Source organism: Dendrobates tinctorius, unplaced genomic scaffold (assembly GCF_039654945.1).
Source record: "Dendrobates tinctorius isolate UK_male_01 unplaced genomic scaffold, ASM3965494v1 ptg000048l, whole genome shotgun sequence".
NCBI lineage: Eukaryota > Metazoa > Chordata > Amphibia > Anura > Dendrobatidae > Dendrobates > Dendrobates tinctorius.
Genome location: NW_027361716.1, coordinates 12,615,803 through 12,629,526, shown reverse-complemented (window position 1 = coordinate 12,629,526; position 13,724 = coordinate 12,615,803). Strand labels below are relative to the sequence as shown.

At 37.8% G+C, this 13,724-nt stretch overlaps 1 long non-coding RNA gene across 1 annotated transcript in view; it reads right to left on the bottom strand.

The window, feature by feature from the left end:
• Positions 1 to 313: 313 nt before the first annotated feature.
• LOC141090276 (uncharacterized) overlaps positions 314 to 13,724 on the bottom strand; it is a 188,858-nt gene continuing 175,447 nt past the window's right edge. Inside the window, exons 3-5 of the long non-coding RNA XR_012232403.1 lie at positions 2,817 to 2,909; positions 485 to 620; positions 314 to 375 (exon numbers count right to left, since the gene is read on the bottom strand). This is a non-coding gene — a long non-coding RNA (uncharacterized lncRNA). The remainder of the gene's footprint in view (positions 376 to 484; positions 621 to 2,816; positions 2,910 to 13,724) is intronic.

The following is a 13,724-nucleotide window of genomic DNA, read 5'->3' as shown; positions in this document are numbered from 1 at the left end:
ATGAGGTACGAAGTAACATTTTGAATCTGTTTCGGGTCTTTATCAAACCTCACTGCAAAGGATACAGAAACAAAAATTACCGTACAAAGTATAAGTACAAAATTTAACACACATAGAAGGTGGGGTGCTGTACAGAGATATATACATATGGATATGGTCAATATACATAAAATAATGAAAAAATATATACAACAATGATGGGTAATACCTCAAACGTAGCTGATGAAACATTAACTAATGCAGCAATTAAGCAGGAATGCCCGTAATAGAGGGTGTATAAGGTGAAACATGCTGGAAGCAAATGGACACTGACCTTAAATGATAGAAAAAAAGGACCAAGAGGCTGTATATAGAAAGCAGAAGTCCCAGCTGGGGCTGTAAAGATAAAGTAATCTTATAGAAACATTGTAAGAAGCAGGGGTCCAAGTTTAAACCCTGGCAGAAAGCGGGGCTGTGAAATAGAGTAAATGCTGTTTAAACTAACCTTAAGGTTCTGTAGAGATGGCGGTGGTGAGTGTGTCCATTGGTGACAATGTGGGTAAAATATCCCAGTGCCGCATGGAAGGTAGGAGGTGTGTGGGAGAACGAGGCTTGGAGGGTGGGCGTATGTGTAGCAACATCTATAGAGAAAAATGATAGTGAGGCTTGAGATGCATGTTGTCTAGATTGTATGCTATGTAGGAGGGAAATGATAGTGAGTGAGGCTTGAGACGCCCTCCAAGCCTCGTTCTGAGGTGGAGGGAAACGTCAGTGCCTGTAATACTGCATCGGACCCCAATGGATTCTCTACTTATATAGGTAATTCAAAAAATATTTTTGAATTAATTCACTTATGTATAGGGTTTATATAGTGAGGCATTTGTACCTATCCCCACTTTAATATATGCATTGGTTTTTGTAAAGACTTCTACACGGATATACTAGTGTTAAACCTTTTCTTTTTTTCTTGCCTATATATGGGCCTTTGGCCCCTAGTGAAATTGATTTCCATTTGCGTTTCCTTTAGTATTATTATTTTTTCGATATTTATACTACTGTATATATTGGTCACTAATGTGCTCTGGCATGCCGTTCCCTCGATTAGAGGCATCTTGTGTATGACTTTTTTAAATTGGTTCATAGAATTTTAATATTTATCAATTTAAATATATATTTTTAAACGAACACAATTGCTTAAGTGCCTCCCTTTGTGTGTTCTAGACGAACTAGTCCACACCGGTTGATTCTTCCGATTTGTATAGAGCCACAATTTGTTTTGGACTTCATAACGTTGATATCTCTGAGTATACATAACACATGAAAACGAAGCAACGCTTTTCACCAAAAATATATTTTAATAATAAAGAATGAAATGTGATCTTTTACTAAGACCTGCTGGGTGTGAGGTGTGTAACTTAAAATCCAGAATGCCTGTCTATTCAGTAGTGCTTTTTTCCACCTCCCCATTTTTAATCTGAACAATAAAGTACATTTTTTATGGAATACTTTGAGTGCTGACTTTTGTGTGGATTTACCTATATTATAAATTAGTTAAGATTATGTCACTAAATAGGCAGGGATTTAGGTATGTCGGACCACCCCTTTAATGGCCACAGTGTACATGTGAACCTAAACATCACAATAAGGCCATGTTAACACATTCAATATTTGGGATTTGTAAGCCAAAACCAGAAGTGGTGACAGTTTCTGTTATACTTTCCTCTGATTGCTCCACTCCTGGTTTCGGATTACAAATACTGATGTAAAATACTGACCAAATACTGAACATGTGAAGATGGCCTTACACTTACAGGTATTCCAGCCCTTGTTTTTGGTTTTGTTTTAGTTTTGTGTACTCAGTACATTTGAGGGTAATAACCCACACCCAAATTCTATCTTATCTACTCAGTGTTCCACAGGCAGGTGTAATACAGTCAGGCGAAGGTCATGCTCTGCTCCTGTCTATTTGAGGGCTGGATGCCTCATAGCGAGATGAATCACTAGTTAGGGACCATCCTGATTGGGGTAATTTCTTTGCGGTAGGATGGCTTATATTCTTTTATTCCACGTGTTGTTATTTATTTACCCACTGCAGTGTTTCTACACATTGTGTATCACAACTCTTTTGTCAGAATACCCAGAGCTAGAGGTTCTATTCCTGTCCCTAACTCCTGGGGCCCCCTAGCTATCTCTCTGACCAAGATTACTTTTGGAAGTGAAGACACCGAGGCCACATACCTTGCTGACCTACTGAATCAACCCTATATTTTTCCCCCTACCCAGGGAAGTGGGGAGTCATAGTATATGTTTATGCACAAAGGATGTACAGGATAAACTAAATACCAAACACACAAATGAACATTCACAGACAACAGAGATAAACACCGGGGAGAAGAGGGAGTTAAAACAAATAGGAAAGGGAGGGGATTTGCACACAGCCGAGACACCAAGCAACAGTCACAGATCAACACGCCAAATGCCTCTACCAACAACCAATTCCTTCACTGCACACCAAGCAGTGCAAGACTAACACTGGCAATCCAGGTTGCTAGTGGCGAGTATATATAGGAGAGAGGAGTGGTCAATACTGAACAGCTGAGATGCTTCAGAGACTCTAAGCTGAACAGTTTAACCCCTGCTCTGATGACAAAAGCCTGCACTATTTAATATGAAGGAGAAGTGCTTCTAATCAGTGCAGGAGTGCGTGAAATCAGATGCTGCGGTCTTCTGGACCCTCACTATTGCGGTAAACCCATGACATTGTGTTTTTATTATAGTTTATATTTGTTAAATGGTCACAGCATAAATGTGCTCCTGAATATTGTACTTATACTTACAGCTGTGCTGGCCGATGTTTTTGGCTTTAATTCTATTTGCTTGCACTGTGGAAAATGTGGCAGGAAATGAAGGTTTTTTTTCATTAACTTTTACTGAAAGATAAAAATGTTTATAAAAACAGGAGACGGCAAGAATAAAAAGTAGCACATATGTAAATGACCAAAAATGTTCAAAAAAGTAATAATCCTGAGAGCAAACAAGCAGGGGGTTGTCTGTCGGATGGATTCAGTCGCCAATGGTTTTGCTTCAGTTTTCCAGTTGACAGAACGTGCTAAATAGACCACACCAGGATTTTCATTTGCTAGTAAATAAATATGCCCTTTAAGGTCACAGAATAGAGTGCTGTCATCTGCTGATTGTCAGCCTTGACCCTGGTGGCCATTTTGGCATATAAAAGGGTGTTATACCAAAATCTTGCAAAAGGAACAGTATTCATAGTACGAATGTGTACTCTGAAGTCCTCAAACTGGAGCAAACAACACATGGCAAACCTTATTGATTGGCACATCAAAAACCCAGACATCAAATGAACTGGTTGACAGTTTTGGGCATCTACAGAGGGCATTTGTGATTTTTTTAAAATTTTGCTTCTACCATTGAATGAAAGACGTGTGAATCGTCTTATTCTTTCACACCTTGCTATTGATTTCATTTATACTGTATATAACATTTTGTGCCTAACACAGCCTGTCACTTTCCGGTTCCAAGAGCCCTCTAAGGAGATCTGTAATCAGATTATTAGTTAGCTAATATGGGTGAAATCTGCTCTGTCACAAAGCATCAGGGCTGCAGCTGCTCTTCCCAGATCACCTAGCCGCTAGAGATCAAGATCACAAGCCAGTGTGAATAAACCCTTGCTTAGTCTTCTCAAATAAATGTAATTACCATCTCATCATGCTTCATTTGCAGATGCTTTTTTGATGACTTATGATGACTTTTCACAGTTTACGGTAATATTGGTGCTTTAGACTGAGAAAAAAAGTCTGTTTATTGATGAACTGTACCGTGTAAATTATTATTAAATGATAACTAATAGTGGCAAAATATATATATATATATATATATATATATATATACACATATATATATATGTAAATAATATATCATCATAAAATCAATGTGCACGTATTCAGGACAAAAATGATCTATATATTAAAGCCATATTGGAAAAGGCAGGTTCTAAAAAGGATAAGTGCATATAAGAACCCCAAGTACTAAAAGATATTGTGAAACAAAAAGAAGGAGGCAAAAAGACACACAAATGTATGTGATTGAAAAAAAAATTCATTCTTTTAAAGTACGAGTGCCATAAAAAAATCACATAATGTGCATAATTGAAAAATATATAAGTTAGAGATTGAACCAATGCCAAAAACAAAGTGCAATGTGCAATATGCAAGTACTGGAGGAAAAGTGATATATCAGGGTAATGTACCTTTAAGGGTCACTAGGTCCCGAAACCAAGCACACCCCGACGTGCGTTTTGGAAAAATTCCTTCTTCAGGGGGTGAAAAATAAAAATTGGAACTCTAAGCACTAATGATTGAAGGTTTATACATATTATAAAGAAATTAAAAAAGGAACATTATTTAAATGTATTTATTTTTTAATTATTTTTATTTAAATATGATCAATTTACAATAGAAGCACATATGGAAAGTTTAATATGCAAATTGCGTGAAAAACAAACAAACTTTCATAGTACTGACAATTCCAACTATTTGCCTGACAAGAGGGCTTCTCAGGGAGAAGGTCTTATTGACATAATATGCAATGGGGATCTCTAAAAAAAAAATGCTGATATTTTGGAGTAAGTTTTGGACACAAAATCAGCCATTTCAAGCCTGTCTTGTCTAAGTTTACGCTGTCTAGAAATTAAACAGTTTTACTAAATTTACTCCAGTGATTACTGTAACCAAAAAGAGGAAATAGACAAAAGAGCATGTCAAAAAAAATAATCATTTTATTATTATAATTTCATAAAATCAGTAAATGCAAGTAAAAGACTGGTAATTAAAAGGTAACTGACACCATAGTGCACGTCTGAGCAGAGTGACAATATATGGGATGCGTAGGTATATAAATAGATAACTGTAAGGAGAAACCGGAAAGGGCAAAAGATGTACCATATATATATATCACACAGAAAGGAAGCTGTCATGAAGAGGTTTTCAATATGCAAAGAAAGTACATAAAAACATGTATAAATGTATAGAGTCTGTCGGGCAATATAAAGTGCTTGTGCGATAAATAGAAACTGGTCAATTCAATATTAAATATAAAGTGCCAAGAAAAAAATACAGCCAACCACAGAGAATATATGTACGGAATACAGCCAATTGCAAACAGTAATCAATCAATATGGTAAAAAAAACTAATTATAGATAAATACAATTAACTCCAGCTGCAAATTGAAAGAAAAAAATACATGATTATCAAAGTAATGACAGCCAGTCGGTGTGACAGAGAATCCTTGTGTGGGTACATCCTTGTTTTTAAATCAATGAGTCAAAATACTATATGTAACTAACAGCCCAGTGACCAACCTGCTGCAGGACGTGGAAGAGGCAGACCCCGACGCGTAATTCGCAGGTTGTTTATTTGGGGCTATCATTACTTTGCTAATCATAGGTTTATTCTTTCCTTTTGTTTCTTGTGCGCTGTCACTTTAAATGATTAATGTAATAATTATTTGCCCCATTATATTAACCTGGAAACTTCTTTGTTGAAGCATTCTCTCCTAGCAGTCCTTGATTATACAGGGTAGGCCATTTATATGGATACACCTAAATAAAATGGGAATGGTTGGTGATATCAACTTCCTGTTTGTGGCACATTAGTACCTTATATGAGAGGGGGGAAGCTTTTCAAGATGGGTGGTGACCATGGTGGCCGTTTTGAAGTCGGACATTTTGGATCCAACTTTATTTTTTCCAATGGGAAGAGGGTCATTTGACACATCAACCTTATTGAGAATTCCACAAGAAAAACAATGTTGTGCTTGGTTTTAACGTAATGTTATTCTTTCATGAGTTATTTACAAGTTTATGATCACTTATAAATTGTGTTCAAAGTGCTGCCCATTGTGTTGGATTGTCAATGTAACCCTCTTCTCCCACTCTTGACACACTGATAGCAACACCACAGAAGAAATGCTCATCTAAAGTTGTCAGATTCCTTGTTGGAATGCTCGGACCTGACACCCATAATGTGGTAGTGCATCATCTTGCTAGAAAAACTCAGGGAACGTGCCATCTTCAGTGCATAAAGAGGGCAACACATGTAGCAATTTCAGATATCCAGTGGCTTTGAGGTTTCCATTAATGAAGAATGGCCCCACTATCTTTGTACACCATATACCACATCATACCATCAATTACGGGTGTCAGGTCCGAGCATTCCTACATGAACAGTCTCCTGGAAAGTGGATTGGTCATCATGGGCCAGTTGAATGGCCACCAAGGTCTCCCGATCTAACCCCCTTAGACTTTTATCTTTGGGGTCATCTGAAGGCAATTGTCTATGCTGTGAAGATATGAGATGTGCAGCATCTGAAACAACGGATACTGGAAACCTGTGCTAGCATTTCTTCTGCAGTGTTGCTATCAGTATGTCAGGAGTGGGAGATGAGGGTTGCATTGACAATCCAACACAATGGGCAGCACTTTGAACACATTTTATAAGTGGTCATAAACTTGTAAATAACGTATGAAAGAATAAAGTTACGTTAAAACCAAGCACACCATTGTTTTTCTTGTGAAATTTTCAATAGGTTTGATGTGTCACATGATCCTCTTCCCATTGAAAAAAGTTGGATCCAAAATGGCGGACTTTAAAATGGCCACCATGATCACCACCCATCTTGAAAAGTTTCCCCCCACCCATATACTAATGTGCCACAAACAGGAAGTTGATATCACCACCCATTCCCATTTTATTTAGGTGTGTCCATATGAATGACCCACCCTGAATATACTCTTTTTCTCTGTATATAGAGAATGATTTATGTATATGTGCCATACTTACTGTCTACTACAGATTTTGCACCTGAGTTAAAATGGCACCACACTAGTGCGCATGCCTGTGACGCGGCCCCTTACAGGACATCACCGGCGGCCTTTCTTCCTCTCGATGCGAGCAGGAGAAGTGATGTCATGGGAGACTACCCTTGCCCTGCTGCGTCAAGCACTTGGCTGGAATTGATGTTAATACAGGGGCGCGAGCCACCACGCATGTGCTGACAAATTTTCAATGGTGATGGAGTTCTATATAAAGATGTTAGCAGCATACTGTTAGTTATAGCTCCCTGAGGAAGCCCATGCAAAATGCGCGTTGGGGCTGATGCCACACTGTCCTGAATGGACACTGTGTGTAACACATAATGTAATTTTATTACCCTTAACATGTGTGTTTCCTTATAGTGATACATGCCTCTCGATTTTTGACAGATCATGATACTTTCTGTTTAAATGATTAGGCCATCTAGTATTGGTTTACCTGCAATATTGATCACTAGGAAACATATATGTACTAGGAATTAACTTTAAAAGCACTATTTGCTGCTTTCCATTGAGCCTTCCTCATCTATGAATTACTGTTCTAAGGAGAGTGTGCCTCACACCTCTGTCCACTATTCTCTTTATTAATATTGTTGTTCTGATGTTTTATGCTTAATATTTTATGTATTCTCTAAATAAACTTTGAAATAAAGGTGCATCTCACTAAATTGGAATATCATCAAAAATTTAAATTTATTTCAGTTCTTCAATGCAAAAAAGTGAAACTCATATATTATATGAAGTCATTACACACAGGGGGATCTATTTCAAGTGTTTATTTCTGTTAATGTTGATGATTATGGCTTACAGGCAACAAAAACCCAAAAGTCATTATCTCAGTAATTTAGAATACTTTATAACACCAGCTTGAAAAATTATTTTAAAATCTGAAATGTTGGCCTACTGAAATGTATGTTCAGTAAATGCACTCAATACTTGGTCGGGGCTCCTTTTGCATCAAATACTGCATCGATGCGGCGTGGCATGGAAGAGGTCAGCCTGTGGCACTGCTGAGGTGTTATGGAAGCCCAGGTTGCTTTGGTAGCAGTCTTCAGCCTAGCAGCTGCATTGTTGGGTCTGGTGTCTCTCATCTTCCTCTTTACAATACCCCATAGATTCTCTATGGGGTTAAGGTCAGGCAAGTTTGTTGTTTTTAAACCAGGTATTGGTACTTTTGGCATTGTGGACTGGTGCCAAGTCCTGCTGGAGAATACAATTTCCATCTCCAAAAAGCTTGTCGGCAGAGGGAAGTATGAAGTGCTGTAAAATTTCCTGGAAGACGACTGCGCTGACTTTGGTCTTGATAAAACACAGTGGACCTACACCAGCAGATGACATGGCTCCCCAAACCATCACTGATTGTGGAAACTTCACACTAGACCTCCAGCAGCTTGGATTGTGGCCTCTCCACTCTTTCTCCAGACTCTGGGACCTTGATTTGCAAATGAAATGCAAACTTTTTACTTTACTTTCATCTTAAAACAACACCTTGGACACTGAGCAACCATCCAGTCCTTCTTCTCCTTGGCCAGGTAAGACGCTTCTGGCGTTGTCTATTGGTCATGAGAGGCTTGACACAAGGAATGTGACACTTGTAGCCCATGTTCTGGATACGTCTGTGTGTGGTGGCACTTGAAGCAATGACTCCAGCAGCAGTCCACTCCTTGTGAATCTCCCCCAAATTTTTCAATGGCCTTTTCTTAACAATCCTCTCAAGGCTGCGGTTATCCCGGTTGCTTGTGCACCTTTTTCTACCACACTTTTTCCTTCCACTCAACTCTCCATTCATATGCTTGGATACAGCACTCTGTGAACAGCCAGCTTCTTTAGCAATGATCTTTTGTTGCTTACCCTCCTTGTGGAGTGTGTCAATGACTGCCTTCTGCACATCTGTCAAGTCAGCAGTCTTCCCCATAATTGTGGAACCTACTGAAACAGACTAAAGTTACTGTCACACTTAGCGATGTACCAGCGATCCCGACCAGCGATATGACGCGGTCAGGATCGCTGGTGCATCGCTAAGTGGTCGCTAGTGAGCTGCCAAACAGGCAGATCTCACCAGCGATATCGCTGGAGACGGGGATCGCTACTTACCTGTCACACCAGGCGATCCTGCGTCCTCCCGCCCGGCTCCATGCGTCGCTCGTTGTCACAGCAGGAAGCACTGCAGGAAGCAGACAACGAGAAACGGTCCAGGACGTTCTCGCGCGATCAGCGATAACCAGCGGGGGAGCCGGTCGTAGGTAAGTATCAGACACAGCGATATCGCTAGCAATATTGCTATAACGTCACAAGTTATAGCGATATTGCTAGCGATATCACTTAGTGTGACATGCCCTTAAGGGACCTTTTTACACGCTTAGGAAGCCTTTGCAGGTGTTTTTTTGCAAAGTATTCTAATATACTGAGATAATGACTTTTGGGTTTTCATTGCCTATAAGCCATAATCATCAACATTAACAGAAATACACTTGAAATAGATTACTCTGCTTGTAATGACTCTATATAATATATGAGTTTCACTTTTTATATTGAAGAAGTGAAATAAATGAACTTTTTGATAATATTCTAATTTACTGAGAAAGCACCTGTATATGATATTGGACAAATTCTCTCTATCCTCTTTGTGTATTTATTGGAGTTGTGGCCTTATTGGATTTTGGATTTCAGACATATGTGTATGGACTCAACAGTTCTGAGAACAACATACTATTTTGTTTGTCATTGCGCCATGGATTTTAATTATTATGAAAAAAGTTTATTTATAATGAATATTATGGGGCAATAATCATTTGGGGGAAATCAGAAGACTAGAACAGTATGTAGAAAATTCAATGTGAATTAAAAAATCTGTTTTAAGTGTAACAATAAAAGAATCAGCCTAGATTTTCATAAATGTCAGTTCAGCAAAAAAAAAAAAAAATGGCTGGAAAAAATGGAACCCCATTGCGAAGATTTGTATATGGGGCACTTTAAATTAAAGGGCAGCTTATGTTAAACTATACGAAGCATGGTATGTACAATTTAAAAGCTAAGAATAGATGAAATACTAAAAAATAAAAATGTCAGTGGTTATAGAGAGTAATTATCTGCTGAGGTGGGAGTTCATTTTACAATATCATTCATATATGTTAAAAATTTACAATGACAAGGGGTAATTTGCTAGCAGGAGCATTTACTAGAAAACTACAGTACATACTACTACTTTTACTCTGCATTATGTAATAAAGAGGTAAATGCATATCGCAAGCGTCATACGTAGAACTGGATCAATACATTATAATAAAAAATTATCAGTTCATACAACATAAAACCTTCCGACGTCCTGTTTTGCCATGCAGATAAAAAAATATATAATTTTACGTGTGTTTATTGGACATTTGTCGGACAACTAATATAGCATATATTTTATAGTAATAATGGTTTGGGGCTTCTTTTATTTCATCATTCCTTGGGTTTGCCAAAAGAACAGAAGTTGTTACTATTTTTCCCAAACATTAGCTGTAAGGGGATTGTTATATCAGGTCAACCCCTTTTCATTAATCCTATTACTTCATATTAATTTCATAGAGACAAATCCTCGTGCTGAGACCATCCTCTGAGAGTCTGAGTGGACAGAAAGTACTAAGCACTGGCTTTCACTCCGATAAACCAGGTCTCTCCATACATTACATGGATGACCACTCACTCGAACAGTTGCATGCAACACTACTGAACTCTAGTGGCCTCTGCATGTCAGCATGTACTGAAATCTCTTCATCTGGAGCCATACCAAGTGTCATTTATAGGCAGGGGATAAACAGAAGAGCAAGGACTAGGAGTATCACAATTGGCTAATGAATATGATCATAAACAGCCATTTGGACCTATTGCAATACATTATGTTCAATGGATTATAATTTGATCTGTGTCTGTTAATTCACAAAGCAATAGGTACCTGACACACAGAAAATATATACGGTTGACCAGTGTCAGACTGAAAAACATTGGGCCCCCTGGAGGATTTGATTCTGAGGGCCCACTTTTCGCCCCCACTCAAGAGCCCCATAGCAACCGCAAGGTTTGCACTGTGAACTCTCGTGAAGGAGAAGCCAGGGCCCACCGGAGGATTCTCTAGTTCTCTGATGGGCTAGTCCAACCCTGCAGTTGACTTTTTCTTTGACATGTGACCCTTTTTGGCGCCAGATTCAAATGTAGAATGTATTTAACCAGCATGTAACGGTAGTGTATATCCATACCACTCCTGAGGAAGACGTTTTTAACTTCGAAACACGCTGAGATTGTGAATAAATCATCAACCCTTTTTTACGAATTTGTTTGGTTCTTAGTCCTATGCAGCAGCGCAGAAAATTATCCACGAAATATCCAGTAATTTAACTTCTTTCACCAAGAAAGGGGGTTCATTTTTTGTGAATTTTACTAAAAGATAACTTCATTTTATAATTATGAGTATTTTTTTAATATATACTTAGAGGGGTTTTCTCTACGATGATATAGACAACATCCCGATTGTCAATAGTATAGGATAGGTTATCAATATTATAGAAGTGGGGGTCCAATCCACTAATAGGTAATCAATATCATAACAGTGTAAAATCCCTTAAAAGTTCTTTAAAAAGTCAACAAAGTTGATGTTATAGAAAACAGGAAAAAAATTCCAAGTGCGTTGATATTGCAAAAAAAGTACAATTCCATAATTGTTTATTTAGCTTTTTTTATTTATCATGTTCATTATATGGTAAAACTGACCTGGAAAAATGATTTTCCGGGTCAATACAAGTATGCAGATATAAAATATGTATAGGTTTTTTTTTCATTTAAGAGGTGGAAAAAAATTCTGAAATTTGTAAAAAAATTTTTTACTTTTGTCTCCATTTTCTGAAACCCATAACATTTTTATTTTCCGGGATATAGGGCTGTGTAAAAGCTTATTTTTTGCTCCCTGAGCTGATGTTTTGATTGATACCATTTTTGGTCAGTTGCAATGTTTTGATGTCCTGTTATTGCATTTTATTGCAATATTGCGGCAGCCAAGAAAACAAAAACGTAATTCTGGCAATTAGATTTTTTTTCTTGTTATGCAATTTACAGGTCGGATTAATTTACTTTATATTTTGACAAATCTTAATTATGCGAATGCATTGATTCTAAATATGTGCATTTTTTTATTGTTTTAATGCTATTATCAGTGTAGTTCCTGCTGTAGTGGTTGGGGGATGCCCAAGGATGTGGGAGCACTGGGCAATTGCCCAGTACATCACTCTAATGCCAGCTCTGCCCAAAACTAACAAAAAAATAAATCAAAATAAAATTGAACAACATAACCTAATAAATGACAAAAACTAGAAATGGATTAGAAAAAAAACGTAAAAAAAGTATCAAATTCCATTAATAATGCAAATGGTGTATAAATACAAAAATCACCGGTGAAGCATAAAAGTGTGAAGAATTACCAAAAATAGGTGAATAAAACAAAATCCACCCCAGCAGTGGTGCCCATGAGAGTACTATGACTGCGCTCACCGCCGCACTTACTGTATATGGTCAATGAAAGTAAACTAAACATACTTTCCTACGTCTATTACAGCAGGGTGTAGGGTGTAGGATAACACCGAGATAATAACGGGACACCAATCAGTTTTTTATAATGCCACATTAAAGAAATAAACGGTACTTTTTTCATTCAAACTAAAATTTTGAAATGTAAAAAAATTAAAATATGTCATATGTTACATCAAGCGCTGTATTATTAGAATGCAAATGTTTTCTCTTAAAATATCTCCTGCTTCTTAAATGACGTCTATTCATGTTCTGCTATAGAAAGCCATAAATATACATGGGCACTAATCCTTTGTTACTATGACGACCTGTCACCCATTCCTTAGTTCAGATGACATCTATGCCCTGGTGGCCGGTGTGATAATGATCCACTTTCGCTCTTTGACATTTCCCCTATTTACCAGCTTTGGACTCAGAAAATAAGGTATTATTATTACATAGATCGTTATGTTAATGGTAACCCAGGTCTTACACAGACGGGGTCATTCTGGAACATCATCCACATTTAGGTTGATAGAACTTTGCTTGTTAAGTTGGTATTGAAATTGTAATTACGCATATACGATAACGCACAATAATATGCAATCGGAATCTGTTTCAGGCCCCCTAGTACTAAATTATGGGAATTCGATAGCTGGCATGTAATTTCTACAGAAGAACGTAGCACGGGTGTGGTATCCCATGAGTAACTGATCAAAACCAAGGGTGCAAAATTGAACCCAGCAAGCCTACTTGCAAAATTTCAAACTTGCTATTTTCTACTAATACTATATTGGCTGCAAGTGGGTTCAAGACATGAAATGGTTATGGTTCACATGTAACTTTTTCTCCATTCCATAACCTTCCATTCATCTGCATTCCATTTTTACTTCACTTCCATCAGCCACAGTTAGCAGTAAATACATAACCCAAAACACCCAGCAAAAAAAAGAAAAGAAAAGAAAAATGAAATGAAATCTCAAAGTTCCTAGAATGCTATCATTTTGCTCTTTGTCAATAGAAAAATAGAGCTCTGATCAAGGTAACATCCCAGCCGATGCATCTCCACCCATATTACTAACTATCTGGTGGAGAAAGCACCCCAAGACCTCCTTCATAGAGTTGTTTTTTGCGTTCATATGTAATCCGTTTTTTAAGGACTGAAAATACGGGCACACGCACAATCATTGTATTCAATGGTGGCAAGCACATGTCAGGTTTTTCACATGAACCATGTGTTCGTGTGAAAAACCTGCCGATATGTCAGTTTTTTATGCCCACCAGGGACTTAATATGTGCCTCACACGTGCA